Source organism: Protomyctophum bolini, assembly GCF_963924005.1.
Source record: "Protomyctophum bolini genome assembly, chromosome: 15".
NCBI lineage: Eukaryota > Metazoa > Chordata > Actinopteri > Myctophiformes > Myctophidae > Protomyctophum > Protomyctophum bolini.
In genome coordinates this window covers 18645416-18653894 of record NC_137876.1, presented here as the reverse complement: position 1 = coordinate 18653894, position 8479 = coordinate 18645416, and the positions used below count along the sequence as shown (strand labels likewise).

At 44.2% G+C, this 8479-nt stretch overlaps 1 protein-coding gene across 1 annotated transcript in view; it reads right to left on the bottom strand.

Annotated features, from left to right (window-relative positions):
• Window positions 1-7799, bottom strand: part of LOC308329473 (galectin-5-like) — a 38293-nt gene extending 30494 nt beyond the window's left edge. The window contains exon 1 of the mRNA XM_080783792.1: window positions 7729-7799. The gene's annotated coding sequence lies outside the window, so the exon portion shown is untranslated. The remainder of the gene's footprint in view (window positions 1-7728) is intronic.
• Window positions 7800-8479: the final 680 nt, after the last annotated feature.

Here is an 8479-nt window from a genome sequence, read left to right as displayed (position 1 = left end):
CTGACCTGAGACCAGCTCACTGTATGACACCCATCAGACTGACCTGAGACCATGCAGCTCACTGTATGACACCCATCAGACTGACCTGAGACCAGCTCACTGTATGACACCCATCAGACTGACCTGAGACCATGCAGCTCACTGTATGACACCCATCAGACTGACCTGAGACCATGCAGCTCACTGTATGACACCCATCAGACTGACCTGAGACCATGCAGCTCACTGTATGACACCCATCAGACTGACCTGAGACCAGCTCACTGTATGACACCCATCAGACTGACCTGAGACCAGCTCACTGTATGAAACCCATCTACCCATCTAGCTAGCAAAAGATACTGGTTCTGTTCAGAATGTATTGTCTCCCGTCTTTCCACAAAATAATAAAATAAAATAAAATAAATAATAAATAATAAATAATAAATAATAAATAATAAATAATAACAAAATAATATATAAAAAAGACCAGTTGCCGCCCAGCGTTCACATGCATGAACTGCACTGTGAAGGAGTTTAATTAACATGTTTTGTGAGGTCACACAGCGACCTTTGACCTGCTCTGACCAGCTATACGTCCAATCGGGTTCATCCTTGAGACCCAGTGGACGTTTTGCGCCAACGTCATTAAATGTCTTCAAGGCGTTCTTGCAGGGACACCTCGTTCACAAGAATGGGACAGACAGACGTGAGGTCACAGTGACATATAGCCTTGGAAACCCAGACGTTTGTTTAAAAAAAAAAAAAAAAATGAGTCTGGGTTTCCGAGTCCACTTCCATTCGGCATCGAGTAGCGTAAACGTCGATCACTCTCTGCTGATTTTCTGATCGTCTGTCACTCTATTTAATCAGTCTCATGTCACACAGCTGCGTCTATAGATTCTCCCGGCGGATCCTGCTGGGAGCTGCCTATATGCCATAGAAAGCATAGGTGGACCCCAGGCGTGACATTGGTTGACCTTTTGATCACCTACGCCAGCCGGACGGACGGACGGACGGACGGACGGACGGAGAATCCCAAAACGTGAAACACACACTGACACTCCGCCAGCCACCGCTGATTTCATCAACTAATACTACGAACGGAAAATGTTCGTCGACTACCTTTAAGACTAAACTAAACTAAGCTACGATGACTAAAACGAAGACTAAATGTGTTGACAATTTCGTCAACAAATAAAAACTATAGACTAAAATGTTAGGAAGGGACTATAGTGGACAAGATATGCAGTATAAGTCATTTTACACTTGGTTGCATGCTGAAAATAGCAGATCTACAGGCTCACAGCGCGTCGCGGAGTGACAGAGCTTGTAGATCGGCTATTTTCAGCAAGTGTAAAATCAGCCCTTGCGACGGTATCAAGGCCCCGCCAAAATACATTTTAGTCGACTAAACCAACTGCGTAGACCAAATCTTACGATACTTAGTCGACTAAAACTAGACTAACGCTAAACATCCCAGGTGACTCAAATGTGACAAAACATTGAATGAAAATCATTCAAGAGACTATGATTAAAAAATAAATAAATAAAATATAAATTTGCTGTCAAAATCAACACTGCCGCCGGCGGATGCACAGGAATCAGAAGCACACGTCCTGTTTCTCTCTCTTCTCGAACCAAGCTCTTTCCTCGGACAGAAGCCAACATGTGGCTTCACTGTTATTGTAATTCCATCGTGTTTGTTCTGTTGGTGTGTGCAGCACCCACACTGATCGCACGCACGCACACACACACACACACACACACACACACACACACACACACACACACACACACACACACACACACACACACACACACACACACACACACACACACACACACACACACACACACACACACACACACACACACACACACACACACACACACACACACACACACACACACACACAGTATTACAGCTTTGATAGTCTCGCGTAGCCATAGACAACTATTCCACAATCTCCGGATGCTATATAGTCTGGAACAGCTGGAAGAAATCTGCAATTTCCGTTCACGAAAATATATTTTAAAATATCTTTACATTTAAAAAAAAGAAAAATCCTTTTCTGCAAAGCAACAAGCTATATATGCTTAGTTAGATGTTTTCTATTTATATTAGGATATACTTGCGCGACCTGCAAAGACGAAACGGAAGTGGGGAGGAGGCTCCACTTCCACTATACTGTATATTTCTCTCATGACAGCTCTCTTCCGTTGCTCCAGACTGCATGACGGAAGCATTTGGCAATTTGCGAGAGGCAACAGTCTGGCAACGCCGAGACTACAGCTTTGACAACCTTAAATAACCTTACACTATTAACATACAACCCCGGAACAAAACAAACATCCGCATGCAGTACAGAACACAACACAACACAACAGACATGAGTAACATGACAGTAGAATATACATTAGACACTAGACTATATATACATTAGTAGACAGTACATTAGACAGTAGGTTATTAATACATCACGTGAATAAACAGGCACGCTATACTGTAACGATAAAGCAGACTGCTGTTGGCTCTATATGAGCTGCCCTGTGTGAACAGTTGCGGGGGGAAATGGAGGGATAGGAAACTAGGATGACGTAAGTGACATAATCCTTGTGTAATGTGAAACATTTGCTCAGCAGGCAGAGGCTGTGGTCTGGACTTCATTAAGGACTCTCCTGTTTGTAGACCGAAGGCAGGGAATGAAGAAATGTTGTGTTCACTTTATAGCCCATTCTCGACGGTCGGGAAATAAAATCTTTGCTTCTGGGGGGGGGGGGGGGTGTCTCTGGAACTACATATTTTCAGATGGGGGGTGGGGGTCGGCAGCCAATTACAGATAATTCTGGGGGTCCTTAATTGACACGAAAAAAGGTTGAGCACCACTGACATGGAAACATAGTTCTTTTCTGAAAACTGTCATGATTTAGAACGCACTTGTAGAATCGTCCTCAGGTCGAAATGGGTTAATACAGGAAAGACATTATTATAGACCGAAGGGAACGTTCACTTTAATACAGGAAAGACTGAGGAGGATGATGGCTTTAGTTTTACTGCAGTTTTAATTATGTTGAATGATATATAAGAGAGCTTAGGGGAGGTATACTGTTACAGACGGGGGTGGAGCTCGATGACCGATAACAATCTTTTTTTTATATTTTCTTTTATATATATACATTTTATTCAAAGAGTATGACATAATTGCAAGTTTCAGAGAAAGAAAATACAACTCTTTGTTTTTTACATTTTCTCCCACAACTCCTTTCCCAATCCTCCCCACCATCTTTCCCCACGAGGCCAGACATACAAACAACATACATTCACAGGTTTAAAAAAAAAACAGTATGGCCTGGTTATCAATGAGCTTTGGGCTGATGCAAGCCCGTTATCGAGCATATAGCGGCCCATGATGTCATGTTTAAACAATCAAGACAAAAGGCGATCAAGAAATAAATGTGTAACGCTGGCAAACATACGTAGAAGAGCCGCTATTGGACTGAAGCCCCATCAAGTGAACGGAGAGTCGTCAGAACTCTGTCTAAAAAGGCTCATACATGCTCCAGGTTTTGGCGATCGCTTATCACCACCGCGGTGTAGTTTTTAAAGGGTTGGGAAACTACACCATTACGTCAGTCGCGGTGACGATCAGCTATCACCGCGGACACAGACCCCCATCTCTCTCTGTTTTTACTATCAGACAAAGTCTTTTCACTCTGGAGCTATATCACCCCCCGTTCACTGATTGGTCTAGAAGTTGGGGTAAACCACAGGGAGGCGGCTCAGGCGGGGGTCAATCCTTATAAGGACATCACCGCGAGTATGATGGCCTCAACTCTTATCACCGTTGTAGGTGATAAGCTATCACCTAAAACGGTGATAACCTATCACCAAAACTGGAGTACTGTATGTATGTTTACTCTATGGCTCTGATACTGTGTGTGTGGGTGTGTGTGTGTGTGTGTGTGTGTGTGTGTGTGTGTGTGTGTGTCCAAAGGAAGTTTTCATTGGATCAGTGCGGCAATTAATCCCTGGGGCGAGTATAGTAACACTTTTATGCCAGTGGTTCCAGAACATTTTCATGCCAATTAAGGACCACAAATTGACACTAATTCGCCCGCGGACCCCCATTTGAAGAGATATACAAGGGACCCCCATAAGAGAAGATTCTTATGGCTCTAGCAGTGATTTTCAACCATTTTAATTTCAAGGACCCTCAGTTTGACGTGCATTAGTCTACGGGCCCACAATTTAATGGCATTTCTATCTCTGACTTCCCAATTCATATTGAAAAATCAATGTTAAATTAACTCTGAGAGTGTACAAATGGAACCAAATTGTAGGGTCCGTTTGGTTCCAAACTATATCATTTAGCTGGGGACCCCCTGGGACTCCCTGGAGGACCCCACTCAGTCTGCTACCCGGGCGTGCATATTAGGAGCAATCTACTGTACTGCATGTGTGTTTGAATGCATGAATTGTATGTAATATCACAGCCATTCTAGGGAGAATCGAAATTACTTTAAAGATGCCGCCGGAGGGCTCGTCCGAGGAAGTGGAATTAATCAAAGAGTGAGCAACAAACTGCATGGCCTATTTCTTACCTAAATGTTTACAAAGAGCCGAGGCACATGCATGGGGTGTCTGTATACTCCTGCCTGCCTGCCTGCCTGCCTGGGAGCTCTCCTGCTGGCTTTGATCCTTTCAGAGCAGTGGAGCTCTCGTTGGACCACAAGAACATGCTTTTTTTAAAATATATATATTCTTTTATCCCATGATTTTGTAACCCATTTTTCACCCGTGTCAATTATCTAATGTGATCCTGGGCTCTACACACCCTCCGCCAACCTGGGGAGAGCAACGGACTTGATTCATGCTTCCTTCATGCATGAGTGTCCAAGTTGCTCCTTTACACCTGACAGGGAAGAGTTTCCCCTGGTTGGACGTATAGCGCGTGGAAGGAACACGTTATTCCGACCAGTTCCTTTCCCCTCCATCAAGGCGCCCCGGCTGGCCAGGGGGAGGCAGTTTAGAGACCAGGATTACTGCATGTTCTCGAGACACAGATATTTCGCTATAAAAGGGAGGAATAGAAACCGTTGCCACTGCTGTTGTATTGTGAATTCAGCATAAAAACCTTCCTAGTGTCAGACAGACAGACAGACAGGCAGACAGACAGACAGACAGGCAGGTCCCCGTTTAGCTGAGCTGACAACTCTCTCAATGGGAATTCATTTCAGTGGTTCTGCACCATTTAGCTCCATGTTGTCCTTGCTGCAATGTTGTGACACGCACACGCACACACAGTGCACAGTACACACACACGAACGCACACACAACACGAACACACACACACACACACACACACACACAGAGCAGGTGTCTGGGGAGTTAAGAGTGGAGGGGTTCTAAATCATTTGGTCACATATTGACCTTGCTGCAGTTTCCTGCAGCGTGCGCACACACACACACACACACACACATATACACGCACGCACGCACACACACACACACCCACCCACACACACACCCACTCACACGCATGAACTAACGCAAACATCCTTATCACCCTATCCTCTTCTCCCCTCTAAACCTCTCCCCCCCCCGCTCTCTCTCTGGTACACACTGAGGGGCGTGGCTTACGACATCATTACCATTCATATTAAAACTAGAAAAGTGCACTCAAGTGTAGAAAAAAATCTCCACCAGGGGGGGCAGCCCAAACCACACCACAAGGGTCGGGTTGGGACAAAAAGGTTTTTAAGGTAGAACCAAAACCAATGCAACTCATTGCATTGGTGTGGTTTAACCAGTCCTTTTCCATGCCACGGACTCCCAAACAGCCATATAGCTTCCCAGCCTCACGCCTGGCAGTGGCGTGCACAGATAGACACTAGGGGGTGCTAGAGCACCACCATGCTCTTGCCCTTTGGACAGCAATGCGCCCTTTTGTGCCCCCCACCCCAATTCTCAATCAATTCTTGATTAAAAAATAAACCTTCTAATGTATTAATTATGCCCCAAAATGTATAAATCTCACACTATAAACGGCAACTGGCTGGTTCCACGCGGTGCACAAGCAAGGTGCCCTTTTTTCACTCGAGCACCTGCCCCTCTAAATGTCTAGTGCGCGCCATACTGACGCCTGGCGCGTGTGTATACGTTCTCATGAACACTGACGTATTCCAGCCATATATTGATCGGTCATAGCCATTTGATCAATAACTAAAGCCAAACAACAGGTCACGTATATGCTGAGCCTCATGCTCTAAAATGACCCGTTAACAAAAACACAGGAACACGGCAAATAAGAACACAGACACCAGAGTAGAGGTCAGAGGTTCAATGTCTGAATGACGCACTCATCATTTATCACACACCACGCACGCACTGTGACTCTCTCTCTCTCTCTCTCAGTGGACAATGATGTAGAATTACTGTTCAAAAGTATGGTTAAAGCCAGAATAATGATTGATTTCAGTTTGTATGAATAAAGCATTCTCTCTCTCTCTCTCTCTCTCTCTGAACAGTCATCATCACCCTGACCTTTGACCTGTATTGTTCTATGAGGTCATCAGGACAGAGACGAATAGAATACATGGGAAAACCACAGATTTTGACAGCACGTTTTTGAGAATAATTTAATTTAGTACTATCTATTAGTATAGTCATATTTCAGTCATCTGAAGAGGTTTATATGGTCTAGTTTTAGTTGACCAAACATAAGATATTAAGTTGTCGAGTAAACCTGCAGTTGATTTTGTCAAAGAGAAAATATCTTTGGTGGGCCTTGCTGCTGTCGTACTCGTAATGGATGGCTTCATGCTGAAAATAGCAGATCTACAAGCTTGTAGGTCTGCTATTTTGACAGGGCAATACACCCGAGCACAGCCAAACATAAAATGACATGTCTTTTGGTACTATAGGCCTACACTGGATCTCTTCTCCACTACTCCCTCCCTACAGAAAAATAATAATAATACAAAATCACACCCGTGTGAAGTGAGTCACAATTTGCGTCCTAACCTTCGTCTTCAATGTTTGTGTTTACGCAATGTTTTGTTTGAACACAAACACTCAAAACTGGCCATTCATTATCAATGGCATTTCATGTTTGTGTTAAAGTTTATGTTTACACGCGCCCTCAAAGCGGGACATAGGAGGGGCCAGCGCCTGTCAAAAATTAATTGTACCCTACTATGATGAGACAATATCCACTATCAAGATAAATAAGTGCATTAACTTCCCCATAACCATTAATACACAATACCAGCATCCATACAAGCTGCGAAATAACATTAAACATAAATCAATTATTCCAATGATAATCACTGCAGCCTTGAACTGAGCTAAAAGTGGCTTAATTGGACATCAAAGGGCCCACCGCAGCTGCGAGATGTTGCGCAATGGCGACGCCCGTGAAATACATAATACACAATGGCCAAACAGTTCACACTGCACAGACTCGACCTGACGTGCTGAAAGTGCTTTAAACATACAAACGCACGCTCTTCACACATCACATCACATCACAGAAATAGCAAGCAGGTGTACTATGCTTATAATAAGGACGTCAGTACATGAAAGGAAACAGGCAATCAAGCACAGTCAATCCAACCAGTATGGAGCTTAAAAATAAACATAGCTACAGAAACGGGCGGCAGTATAAACTCAGAGCAATGGTACAATTAAGATACAGGCTACAGCTGCAGCACTGCAGACATCATTGAGCTAAATATTGCACTTACAGTAGTAGTTAGAGACGCACGCTGCAGCTGCAGGCCACTGCACAAGGATGATAGACGTTTGTTTACAAGTAACTTTGTAGCGAGGTGAAGGTGGACGTCACGTGACTTGCATTCACCGTTCTGCTGCGTCACTGACTGTCACTCACTACGTCTGGATCGAATGGACCGCTCATTTCTGCTTGCAGGCAGGTAAATATTATGAATATTATATTAATGAACACAGTTCTTAAGGTGGTCAATAATAGGCAAATACATAAATAATACAATAAATATACAAATATACAATTGCATGTGGGTTCCCAAATTGCCACAATATGGATGCTGTGTTTCAAGTGGCTAATTTGTTTTTTGTTTTTTGTTTTTTATTGCCACCATAATGACATTTGCCCCCCCCCCCTCCCCCTCATTGGATCAGTGCATGAAAGAGGGATAACAGGGATAGGATGGATGACCTAGAAAGGTCACCGAAAAACACCATGTGTAAATATACAGTAGCCTATATAAAAACGGTGTGTGTGTGTGTGTGTGTGTGTGTGTGTGTGTGTGTGTGTGTGTGTGTGCGTGCGTGCGTGGGTCAGTGTGTGCGTGTGTGTGCGTGCGTGCGTCAGTGTGTGCATGCGTGCCAGTGCGTGCGAAACAGATACAGATCAGCATTTCTCCCAGAGCAGACATTTGTCTCCCAGGCAGGTGAGTAAGTGCCCCCCCCCCCCCCCATACACACACACACACACACACATATCACACTGTACTA